Genomic DNA, 12960 nt, shown 5'->3' on the forward strand with positions numbered 1-12960 from the left:
GCAGTAACTGTGAGAGGAATCTTGGAGTCTTAGTGGACAACCAGTTAGATATGAGCCAGTAGTGTGTGGCGGCAGCCAAAAAAGCCAATGAAGTAAGTTGCATTAATAGAGGGATACAATCAAGATCAAGTGAGGTACTAATACCACTTTAAAAAGCCTTAGTAAGACCACACCTAGAATACTGCATTCAGTTTTAATGCAGTATAAAAAAGATGTTAAGACTCTAAAAAAAGTGCAGGGAAGAGCAGCCAAGATGATTAGGGGACTGGAGACTAAAACATATGAAGAACGGTTACAGGAACTGGGCCTGGCTAGTCTAGTAAAGAGAAGGACCAGGGGAGACATGATAGCAGTGTTCCAATATTTGAGGGGCTGCCACAGAGAGGAGGGAGTCAAGCTATTTTCCAAAGCACCAGAAGGCCAGAAAAGGAATAATGGATGGAAACTGATCTAGGAGAAATTCTACCTAGAAATAAGGAGAAATTTTCTGACAGTGAGAACAATCAATGTTAATACTGTTAGCATATTATATAAATATCATTGCACTGAAATAAAATAAGGTGTCAAGATTTATATTAACATAATAAAACACAGGGAAAAAAAGAAGCAAAACCACCTCACAAGTCTATTACTTCAATTTCTGGTAAAAGTATGCTGACACCCCCAAAGAAGTTGCATGTATATAACAGCTTCATCGTGAAAGCCAAAGCAGCCATCTCTTTAGTTTGTTATACTGGAGAAAAACCAGAATTTACAGCCCATCCAGAAGAGGACTTCTGTTACTTGAATTCTTGGGTTTTGTTTTGTTTATTTAAGCTTAAGTTTTCTTATGTTTCCTCACTAAGCATTTATTCATATAATGTTTTCAAAGATTGTCCACTCTACGCTTATCCTTGATTTATTTTATTTTATTTTATTTTTAAATGAAAAATATAAAGAAGAATGATTTTATTATGTAATGTGATTCGTTTTTCTGAATAGCTTCTCAACACTGTGTAATGGAAGGGAGTGCAAGGCTAGAATGTGGTTACCCAGGCATCACCGCTGAGGAATGCCAAGCAAAGGGATGTTGCTTCAATTCATATGACATTAATACCCGGTGGTGCTTTCATCCTCTGTCGGACACAGGCAAGTATCCAACCATGGGAGCCACATTTACCTCAAACTGAAAGAGAGAAAATCAATCTGAGGTGAGAATACATTTAGGAGTGGCTAGAAGGTGTGAGAGATGGAGTCGAGACAGTGGGGAACGAACCACTTGGGACCAGAGAGGACCAATTTTGTAAACAAAAACCAGATGCCATCAACAAGTGAGTGTGATAAATGGACTGCAAGAGTTTGCTGCAACCAAGGAATGGCAGAAACTCAGCAATTATACTTTGGAGTAGATGTAGATGTGAGGGGGAGGGGAGAAGAGAAGTTTCTTTTCTTTTTCTTTTTCTTTTTCTTTTTTAGGCTGTTCAGAAGTGGATTTTTGTTGTCTTCACGTCAGTCATATTTGCAATAAAATATCTTATCTAATCAAACTGAGTCTTGACTTTCCTGGAAGCATGCTGAGTTCCATGAGGAAGAAGTATAGTTGTAGTAGCTTGCTAAGCAGCCCTGATAAGTTTAATAATTTTAATTGTTATCTTATCAGCATTGTTTGCCTATTATTATAGTATTATAGTATGACTCTGTAATAGAATGGTTTTATCCCTGAAAGCTGCCATAGCAGACTTCTGTCTTAAAGGGAGCAAAGAAATATTATAAATAAATATATAAATTAATTCATAATAGAATAATAGAATACTGAATTAGTCCAAGCATGATTAGACACACAAGGAATTTCTTTCCTGTGCAGAAGCTCTCGGTGTACATGCAAAGCAACAGTGTAATGATAATCATAATAATAATACCAATAAGTCTTTGTTTGAGGTGTGGGATCTTTCCACTAAGATGAATTGTATTGTTTTTCTACATTCATTGTTCTTATACTGCTTTATCACCAAGAGAAAATATTCCAAGACATCAAGATCATACTTCTTTACTGTAATTTTGTTTTAAGTACCTGCAAGGCTATGTGGAATGGCACCCAAGAAACGAGTGTCGTGTGGAGCTCCTGGCATCTCTGCTGATGAATGCATGGCGAAAGGATGCTGCTATGAACATTACCAGTATGCCAAAACGGTCCCCTGGTGTTTCCATCCACATGAAAAACAAGGAAACTATTCTCTCTGAAGAACAACATTGAAAGAAATGTGGCTTGTTTAAAGAAATGCTTGCAGAATGAAGGCCAATTGACATAACATTAGTATGTAGATGTGCTCATACTCTTTGTATTATTATAGTAAATGTTCACTGTTTGATATTTTGAGAATATTCTGCTTCTCATCTCACTTTTTCAGAAGGAAGAACTGTAGCATCTTTACTAGAATTATCAAGGAATAAATCAACAGCAATTTCATATTTTTGCACAATTCCGAATTATAAATAATAGACAATTCACTAAATGTAGTACATCTGAACTAAATATTCAAAATAAACAATTTGAAAGTACATTAAGGTTTGTATTCAATGCACAGATTTAAAGACATTATTTCAGCTTTGGTTGTTGGATTAAATAGGGCCATTTCTATAACACACTGATGATAGACTCTTGCCACTTCTTGGATAGATAGCTGTAAAGCCATGTACACAAAGGTATCCTTGGATATCTTAGCCATATAGGTGGCCCAAAATATGGGAACGAGGTTTTTAAATAAGAACAGAGAAAATACAACCATGCTTACCCCATTCGAACATCTTTCCAATTCTAGGTGCAATTCTCTATACTTTAAAGCTATATGGGTAGCCCTCATTTAGCCTCATACAGTGACTGTTTCCAGTTATGACAGTGAGGAAAAAGTAACTCTGTGACTAATCGTCACATTTATGACACTTCTAAATTCTAAATTTCTAAAACAAAGGAAAGCTGAATTAAAACTATAGTCATGTTTTCACTTAGCAATCATTTTGTTTAATAGCTGAGTTGCTGGTCGCAATTGTGGTCACTAAATGAGGACTACCTGTAATTAGCTTGAATTCTATGTATTTTAAAGGTCACCCACCCCTGAATGCTTAGCTTTTAAGAAAATCAAAGCTGGTTTTCTTCCAGATTAGTATCAACATAAAAGCAAGTCTTCATGGGAACTTCATACCATCTGAAACTTGTCATGTCCCAATTCTTTCAGTATCCAGACTTAAAGAAACCAGACTCTTTCCATGACTTCTGTTGCTTTATTTAGTTCAATTTTAATTGGTTCTGATATTGGGATTAGTGTTTAAGGATATATATTTTTCCTCTTAGATTTAAATTAACTTTTAAAGAAAGGTTTCCTAATTTTTGTGAGTGCATTTGAGGAGAAAAATGTATTTTGAATAAGCAAATGAAAAATGGGATGTTACTCAATCTACATTCATACCTGAGAGGCAATTTCCATATTGGGGAGAAGTTTGTATTAGCCAGCAGAAAGTACCAGAAAGTACAGAGTAGAAAATTTTGTTAAGCAGCATCTGGATTGAAACACAAATGGAATAAAAGCTCTTTTTAGCAAATATGTATTGGTGATGAAGCAGAGGGATTTTTTTTTTTTTAAAGGCATGCCTTCTTAATTTTCTAAAATTTATTTGTTCTGAAACTGTTTAATATTTGACAGTTGGCTAATGGCCCAATCTTGGCTAATATAAACATCTGTCTGACATCATTTATTATTTTCCCTTTGCAAATATTATCCAGATACCTCCACCACATATCTAGTAAAAATCTGAATTACATTTTCTAATTACTTGAGGTGGAGCTTTACAGGAAATTTGTTATCTGAATGAAGTACACAAACATAATGATATAAAATAAGCTCGATAAGATCCACATAATACTCTCTTTGATCCAAATGCAAAGTTGTATGCTATGAAGAATCAGAAAAGGGCCTGGTTATGTCTTGTTATTTTAATTCTAGGTTGCAGCGTACTGCTTGAAGGGGTAACAGCTCCATGTAAGTACTTTACTTTAGAACAGAGGTCTTCAAACTTGGCAGTTTTAAGCCTTGTGGACTTCAACTCCCAGAATTCTCCAACCAGCATAGCTTAAAGCTAGTCTTAAAGCTGCCAAGTTTGAAGACCTCTGCTTTAGAATTTTCATTTTGCTGCAATGTTTCAGTACATGGAAGACACTAAATATGATATTTAACTCACCTAATATTTAGACGGTTTTAACTCATTGCTGATATTTTAATCTTCTAGATAATTTTATTTCTGCTATTGCTAAGCCTTATAGATTAGACAGTCATTAATCAGTTAGGAAGGGGTCCCAACCCCTGGGTTGCAGACTGCTACCAGTCCGCGGTCTGTGGGGAACCAGGCTGAGCAAGTGACAGGCGGGTGAGCAAAGCTTCATTTGTGCAGGCAAAGGAGCTTGGTTGCACACGTGAAACCATGCCCTCCCCACTCCTGCTACTGCCTCTGCTGCTGCAGACCGTTGAGCCAGAAAGGTTGGGGAAGGCTGAGTTAAGGATTAAATTATGCGTGCATGCTTTACAGTATAAAAATTTTAAACATAAGTTACCAAGCTACACCCCTGCTGTAGCCTGTCATTCAACATATCCAGTGAAAAGGATGATGCAGAGAGATTCCAGCACTTGATCCTTTGAGTTCTTGCTTCCTCCACAGAGAACATTCTTATGATCCAACATCTCTTCTAATTTGGACTCATAGGTTTGGTCTCATAGGTTGGTCTCAAAGACCATGCTGTTTGGACAGCATGAAGGCTCAATACATGGAGATGACAGTAGGTTAGGAAGGCTGCATTAAAACTTAACAGCCATGTGGTTTGGTATAATATTGCTTTTGGTTTAAGAGCTTTCCAGCACGACTGAATCCAAAAAGATGAAGCTGAAGAGGCAACACCGATGTTCTTAAAACGTACATCTTTGGATAAGTATGTCAATGGCAAAACATTCAAAATAGCACCCAATTATTAAACTATTTCAGCAACAAGGTATTAGCTCAGTAACTTGGTTTGGATTGATTCTGCTAACAGACTGGAGCAATGTGCCATTCACAAGGTGTCTTTTAAAAGAAACTAACCATGAAGTAGCCAATTATTATATTAATCTTTCACAGCAGTGTTTAAAAATGGGAATTGTGAGCAGCATACTTGCTCACTTGTCAAAGGTTTAAGTGAGGAGACACTTTTTCTGTATTTATAAAGTTCTGCATCTTTATAAAAATAGGGCTCCAATGTTCTTTTTGTGATACACATGATGCTGGCTTCCATAGTGGTAGCTAAAAAAATCATTTGCCATACATTGTTAATATGGGATAACCAGGAGTTTTGTCTTTTGACAGCGAAATGCCGATGTGACGTTGATCCCCACAAACGATCCAACTGTGGACCTCCTGGGATCACTCCCCAGAAATGCGAAAATTCAGGATGTTGCTTCAATTCAACAGTCCCAGGAGTCCCTTGGTGCTTCAAACCAACTCCTCCAAAATGTAATCTATCTCTGTGATAAAAAAAAGACTTTTCCAGTTCTTAAATGATATCCAAATTAATGGAATAGATAAGGCCTCTCATCAGGAAGAACTAGGTAACAGATATCTTGCTGGCGGTAGTAGTGAGACAATATCACAGGTTCTTTTTTTTAATTGTACCCAATTAGAGTAACCCAGACTCAAGAGAAACAGAGAAGTACTGGACTCTGGAGAGATGGTTTCTTTATATCTTATAACCATTTTATAACTATAAGAGTTGGAGACATGTTTCATTTTTATCAAAACAAACATAGAAAGTTTCTCTCAATGTGGCCCAAACCCCCAAATTCATGTTTTATATCTATAGAAAGGTATTATCTCAAAATAATATCTATTTTCAATGATAGTAGAGGCAAATTTGAAAGTTAGTTGGAGTACTGAAAGGTTATCCAAATTATACAGTATATAAATCAATATTCCAATCTACTCTTAATTGGTAGTTTATCAAGAAGTGAGGTCACAAATAGAGACAGCTGAAGTTCAGAAAGGTAAATAGATCTAAATAGATCTATATAAAGTATCTAAGCAAATTTGTGATAATTAAAGATGGCTGCTTGAACAAAAACTCTTAAGCAAAAAATGTGATCTGTGTAGTACTTTTGATTTAACTCCAGGAGTTTCAGTGGAAGACTACAAATGTAACACCTGGTTATAACTTTTTAATGTAGCCATATCTTTTCTTGGATGGTACAGTTGTGGCTGCCACATATCTGCTTTAAAGAGTTACAGACAGGTGTTACATTCCCACACTTTCATTTTCAAAGCTCTCATTTGGAATAAATCTCAACCACTGTTCAGGACAATAAAATTTAGTTAAAATTGAATTGTTACAATCAAGATCCATCAAGAGAACTCTTAAAAGCTATACATTACATTTTGAATGCTACTGAAACATGCACAGCTGGTTTTACCTTTTGAAAGAGAAATGAAGCAGGAGGCCATGGGCAGTTCTACTACTTAAATCTGAGTCAGCATCTTAAAAGTGTTGTAATGCATTTTGAACTATTGGCATTCTTTATTATGTCAGGCCACTGTAATTTTCATTACAATTTTCATTATTAGAACACATTGATTACTAGGTTTTGTCTGAATATAGTATTTGTTCTTACCCTATTATTTCATGTACGTTAGAGGTTATAGTCTGCTAAATAAATAATTTTCTTGGCTGTTAGTAATTTCTGGATAAGAGGTATTTTTTTGGAACATTGCTTAAAAGTAACACAGCTATATGATAAAGTTTTTTTTTTGGGAAGTAACAGAACCCAACTGCTTTTGACAATCATTACAATACAAGCCCAGTTAGATGAGTTATTAATCAGTGGTTCCTTAAGGTGGGACATTTAAATACTTCAACACATTTCTGAAATGATCTCCTAAACAACACAGCATAGTTTGCAACACATGTTATGAAGAATATAAAGTTTTGTTTTGAATTTCTCAGTGATTTGTTACATATTTCATTAAACTTATTACTTCTAACTGCCACAATATTTTTAGTTCTTATTCCTTCTGCTCAGATGAGTTGAGAATTACTGTGATGGAACATAATAAAATATAAGTTTCATGATGCTCTCTTTAATGGATTTTGAATGCAGCAGACAAAAATTCCATCCAGGCAATAGTCCATTATATCTGAATAATCTAAACAAGGTATTCACATTTATAAACATTTTGTTAAATTTTTACATCATTTCTGTTAATCTGCATCATTTTATTTTTTTATTATTATTATTTTATTTTGATTAAAAGACAAAACAAAAACAACATACACAAATACGACAATACAACATACACAACAAATAAACATATATTAAGTCTTACGACTTGTATTTTAGATATTCACATCAGTAAACTATATTCCTCTCTATATATCTCTACACCTTTACCTATATAATGATATCTTAATTTCCCTTTCTGATTTATTGTTTTCTTATTTGGTACTTAATTCCTTTCTATCTTTTTCCTTTCTTGCTTGCTTTTTTTTTTTTTATGTTCTTGGTTCTATTTTATTTTCCTTTTCTCCAGCCAGTCGTACCATCTTTGCCATACTAGGTAATATTCAGTATCTTCTTTCTCCTGCATTCCTTTCGTAAGTTTATCCATCTCTGCGCACTCCATCACTTTTAAAATTATTTTATCTTCTGAGCAAAAACGATTCTTGCTGCTGTTAAAATATGAGTAATTAAATATTGCATTTCTTTTTCATATTGGGTTGTAAATATTGCTAATAAATAGGTTTCTGGTTTCATTGGTACTCTCCGACTTGTGATTTCTTCTATTTGGTTTTTAACCATTTTCCAGAACTGTTTCGCTTTGTGGCAGGACCACCACATGTGGTAATATGTTCCTTTTTCTATTTTACATTTCCAGCAGTCTGGGGAGGTGTTGGGAAATATTCTTGCTAGGCGCGCTGGAGGGAGGTGCCACCTGTAAAACATTTTGTAAATGTTTTCTTTATAGGGTACAGACATTGTTAGTTTACTATTTACTTTCCATAATTTTTCCCATTTATCCAATTCGATATTATAACCAAAAAAATTTGCCCATGTAATCATATTTTTCTTGACTACCTCCTCTTCTAATTTATAATTTAATAAATAATTATAAATTTTGGTTATTAATTTGTCATTTGTTCCCAATAGAATTTTATCTAAATCATTCGGTTCTTTTTGAAATCCAAATTGTGTCAAGTCCATTTTATATCTAGATTTTATTTGTAAATACGGCCATCAATCAATGCCTGTAACCTGTTCTTTCAATTCTTCTTACGATCTTAGTTCTCCTTTATTGTTCAATAATTCTTTATAGGTTCTCATTTTATTTATGTCCATTGCATTGGGGTATATTTGCGCTTCCATCGTTCAGAGCGATTCTGGAATTTTGTCGTAATGTTTTTTTCTTATCTCTGACCAAGTCTTTAAGAGCGCTTCTCTAATGATGTGTCTCCAAAAGTATTCATGCTGTTTATCTCTCTCCTCCCATAAAAATGTGTGCCACCCTTTCAGTAAGTCAAACCCTTCTATTGTCAATATCCGTCTGTTTTTAAGTTCTATCCAGTCTTTTATCAGATGAGTGACGTTGCTTTATGGTATAATTGCCAGTCTGGTAATCCTAGTCCGCCTTTTTCTCGTGTGTCCTGGAGAATTTAATTCTTGCCCTTTTCCCTTGCCAAATATAGTCCACGATCATTTTATTAAAATCCTTGAAAAAGGCTCTCCCTGGGTTTATCGGTATTACTTGAAATAAGTATAATATTCTTGGTAATATATTCATCTTGATGGATGCGATCCTTCCTAAAAGTGATAATTGCAGTTTACTCCATATTTCTAGGTCTTTTTTTTTATCTGTTTTGCCAGTTTGTTGTAATTGTCTTCCTTAACTGTTGATCCTTTGTTGGTGAGCCAGATTTCTAAATATTTTACTTTTTTGACTATTTGTATTCCCAATTTCTCCTCTAATTCTTTTCCTTGTGTATTTGTGAGATTCTTCGTTAGTATTTTTGTTTGTTGATTTTAAGTCCGGCTATTTTCCCATATTGTTCTATTTTTGCCAAAAATTTCATTCCTGGATGTTCTAAAATAAATACAATATCGTCGGCAAATGCTTGTAGTTTGTATTCCTCATTCTTGATTTTTAGTCCTTTTATTTCTTTATCTTTCCTAACTTCATTTAATAATATTTCTAATGACAATATAAACAGTAGAGGGGATAGGGGGCATCCCTGTCTCACTCCTTTGGATATTTCAAATTGGTTTGTCATCTCTCCATTCATCCATACTTTCGCCGTTTGGGTAGAATAAATCCTCTTAACCATGTTTAAAAATTTGTCACCAAATCCCATTGCTTCTAAATGTAATATAAAAAATTGCCAATTTAGATTGTCGAATGCTTTTTGCCCATCTAGAAAGATCAGTGCCAGTTGTCTGTCTGATTTTTGTTCATAATATTCGAGGACATCAATTATTAATCTCGTGTTGTTTTTGATTTGTCTTCTTGGAATAAAACCATTCTGATCCGGGTGAATGTATTCTTTGATAATTTTTTTTAATCTCTGTGTAATGATTAGTGTGAATAATTTATAATCTACGTTTAGGAGTGATATTGGCCTGTAGTTTTTGATTTGTGAGGGATCTGATTCTTCCTTGGGTATATGTGTGATGGTTGCTTCGGTCCATGATTGGGGAATTTTGGCTTCTAAAAGTGCATCATTGAACACCTGTAATAAAATTTCATCCATTGACTGTTGGCATATTTTATAAAATTCTGATGGTATACCATCTGGTCCCAGGGTTTTATTGTTTTTCTGTTTTTTTCTTGCTTCTGTCAATTCAAACATAGTAATTGGACTATTCAATAATTCTCTCTGTGTCTCTTTTAATTCTTGGATGTTAATTTTACTTAAATATCTTTTAATATCTTCTTCTCGTATTTCTTCTTGTTTATATAGACTCTGAAAAAAGTTTTTTGCTATTTGCCTTTTGTCTTTGTTCCTATGGTATATTTGCCCTTCCTCATCTTGTAACTGATGTATTGTTCTCTTCTCCTTTTCTTTTTTCAGTTTGTAAGCCAGCCAACGCCTGTTTTGTTTGCATGTTCAAATTGATTTTGTTTTGCCAGTTTGATCTTCCTTGCTATTTCTGTTGTTGTAGTTAGATTTATTTTATGTTTTGTAAGCTTTATTCCTTCTTTAATCGTTTTACTATGGGGCTCTTTTTGTAGGTCCAATTCATATTTTTTGAGTTGTGATAATAGATTGTCCTTCCTTTGTTGTTTATCTTTATTTTTCTTTGCTTTATAGGCAATTGTTAGGCCTCTTATATATGCTTTAGTTGTATCCCATAAATTTTGAAGTGAAGTTTGTTCTTTCATATTAATTTGGAAAAATATATTCATTTCTTTCTCAATCATATCTACATAATCCTTATCTTTTATGATTTCTTTGTCCATCATCCACCTCTTTTGTCTCCTGTGTCCCTTCCATGTTACTATTATTGGGTTATGATCTGCCCATGTATTTGCTGCTATTTCAATTTCTTTTATATCTTTCCTGAGTTCTGTGGTCATCCAGGCCATATCTATTCTAGACCACAAAAGATGCGGGTTAGAATAGAATGTATATTGTTTTTTGTTTTTGTTCATTTCCCTCCATACATTTTGTAGTTGCAGTTCCTGGGCCATATCTTTGAATGTGTCTGGGAGTGTTTTTTTTCTAGTTTTATTCTTTTTACTGCTCTTGTAGTCCTTTTCCGTATCTGTGATTGCATTGTAGTCTCCTATAATACATATATTTTTGTACTCTAGATCTTTGATTGTATTATGTATTCTTTTAAAGTATTCATTTTGATTTCCATTTGGTGCGTATATCGATATTAGTAGTATATTTTTTGTTTCCGTCTTAATTTCTATCATCAAGATCCTTCCACCTTGGTCCGTGTATATTTGTTTAGCTTGTAAGTGTTTTTAATGTATATTGCGATCCCTCTCCTTTTTTGTTCTGCTAATGCAGTGTATAATGTTCCTAATCTTTTGTTTTCTAATAATTTTTGATGTTGCTTTTTAATGTGGACTTCTTGCAGGTTTATAATATCTATATCTAATTTTTGTAATTTTTTGAATGTATGTGTTCTTTTAGTTGGTATGTTTAGTCCATTGTTTCAAATATCCCAGTATCCAAGAGTCAAAATATCCACAGGTAGGAAAAATAATTTTTTTATAGTTAAACCAAAGGTTTTGTCTGTGAGTCTCTCATTTTAACTCCCACTTCCCAATCACCGATGTTAATTAGTCCTCCGTTTCCTGTCTCCGATGTTCTTGACTATCGTCGATCACGCCGATTCCTTTTCCTAGATTCTGTCCTCCTTCTCAGTCACTTTAAAGTTTATTTAAGATTTTACGGTTTGGCTCTCTTTCAAATCCGAATTCTAGTTGTAAAAAAATCAAATACACTAATTGCAAATACCGCTTCCGCTACCGCTGCCTGTTCGTCTTCTTCACCCCTTCTCGGCACTCAGCGATCTCCTGTTCTCCGGTTTCACTCTCGTTGCTCACCCCTCTGGAACCCATCGTTTCTTCTATATAGTCCATTTATTTTTTATTTTATGATTCTTTTGCCGGTATGTCTTCTGAAATCTCTCCTTTTCCACTGCCTTCTTTTTCTGCACTGTCACTGTGTATTCGAGTTACTTCCTGCTCCTCACACTGATCGCTCGGCGCTCGTCTGGCTGTCATTTGCCACTTGTTTGGAGTCACACTTTCTCCGCTCACTGTTTCCACACTATAGCTGTACCTCTTTCAGATCTTTTGTTCTCTCGTTCAATCCTTTACCAATGTGTTCTCATATTTCAATTTTTGCTTCCCACTCTTCGGTGTATCAGTGTTTCAGGCCAGCCAAAATGGCTGGTTTTTTCCTGATCAGAATTAAGAGGTTCTCCTGAATCTTCGGAGAGATTGCTTTGCTCTCCAAGGTCCTTGAAGACTCCTCTTTTTTCTATTGATCTCTTCAGGATCAATAGTGCCTTAATCGGCTTCCAGATCAGGACTTTTAGAACTTCAAGAATGGAGTTCCATTTTCATCATTCCAAGCACAATGACATCACTGCCAGAAGTCAATCTATGTCATTTTAGTTATGTCATAATAGGTAAATAATATACATTGACACAAAAGATATAATTTTCATTTGCAAAATGATTCTAATACACAAATAATGTAAATTATTTATTTTTCAGATTTAATGGTCATTCAGAACAAATGAAGATTTCCTCTTCTGAATGGTACATTAAATTGAGTTTTTAAATCAGTCTCTTTATAGTCAGAGAAATCCATGGTAAATATGTTCATGGAATCCGAATTTTAATAAAATAGGGGGCAACATTTATCTGTCTATGGAAAACACAGCACCTCCAGATGGTTTCACCCAACACTCTGATGGCTTCATCCCAATTGTTGTTAACAAGATAGACAGTATGTACAGCTATAGCATGTAGTATCTACTATATATAGCATATTCAGAACCAATTTACAGCTAGCCTTGTCCTACTAATCCTGACTTAATTTACTTTCAAAACAGATAGAAAGATGTGTCCTGCAGATGTGGAATTCCAGAAGGATTGTGGCTACCCAGAAATCTCTGCCAATGAATGTGCAATGAGAAAGTGCTGTTTTAAGAGCAAACCACCTGGTGTCCCATGGTGCTTTTTTCGTATCAGTGTGGAAGAGGGTAAGAACAAGTATTGGTTTTGTCCTTTTGATGAATGCAACAATTCATCAAAAGGAGACACATGCTAAGACACTTTCTGGCATAGAGTAGCTTTCCATTGTGAGTAGAATTCCTCATTTAATTGCATTTGCTTACAGTAGCTTAGAATTAAAATGATGCATGTACATTTATTTTTTAGATCAATGCTTTTCCC

At 34.6% G+C, this 12960-nt stretch overlaps 1 long non-coding RNA gene across 1 annotated transcript; it reads left to right on the top strand.

Moving 5' to 3' along the window:
- Window positions 1–986: 986 nt before the first annotated feature.
- Window positions 987–12638, top strand: LOC139317252 (uncharacterized). Its single transcript, XR_011600422.1, has 4 exons — window positions 987–1128; window positions 2048–2293; window positions 5365–5511; window positions 12618–12638. It is a non-coding gene; the product is annotated as an uncharacterized lncRNA (long non-coding RNA).
- The last annotated feature ends 322 nt before the right edge of the window (window positions 12639–12960 follow it).

The sequence above is a fragment of the Pituophis catenifer genome, unplaced genomic scaffold, assembly GCF_029215685.1.
Source record: "Pituophis catenifer annectens isolate HBS135680 unplaced genomic scaffold, rPitCat1.0.hap2 SCAF_4, whole genome shotgun sequence".
NCBI classification, from domain to species: domain Eukaryota; kingdom Metazoa; phylum Chordata; class Lepidosauria; order Squamata; family Colubridae; genus Pituophis; species Pituophis catenifer.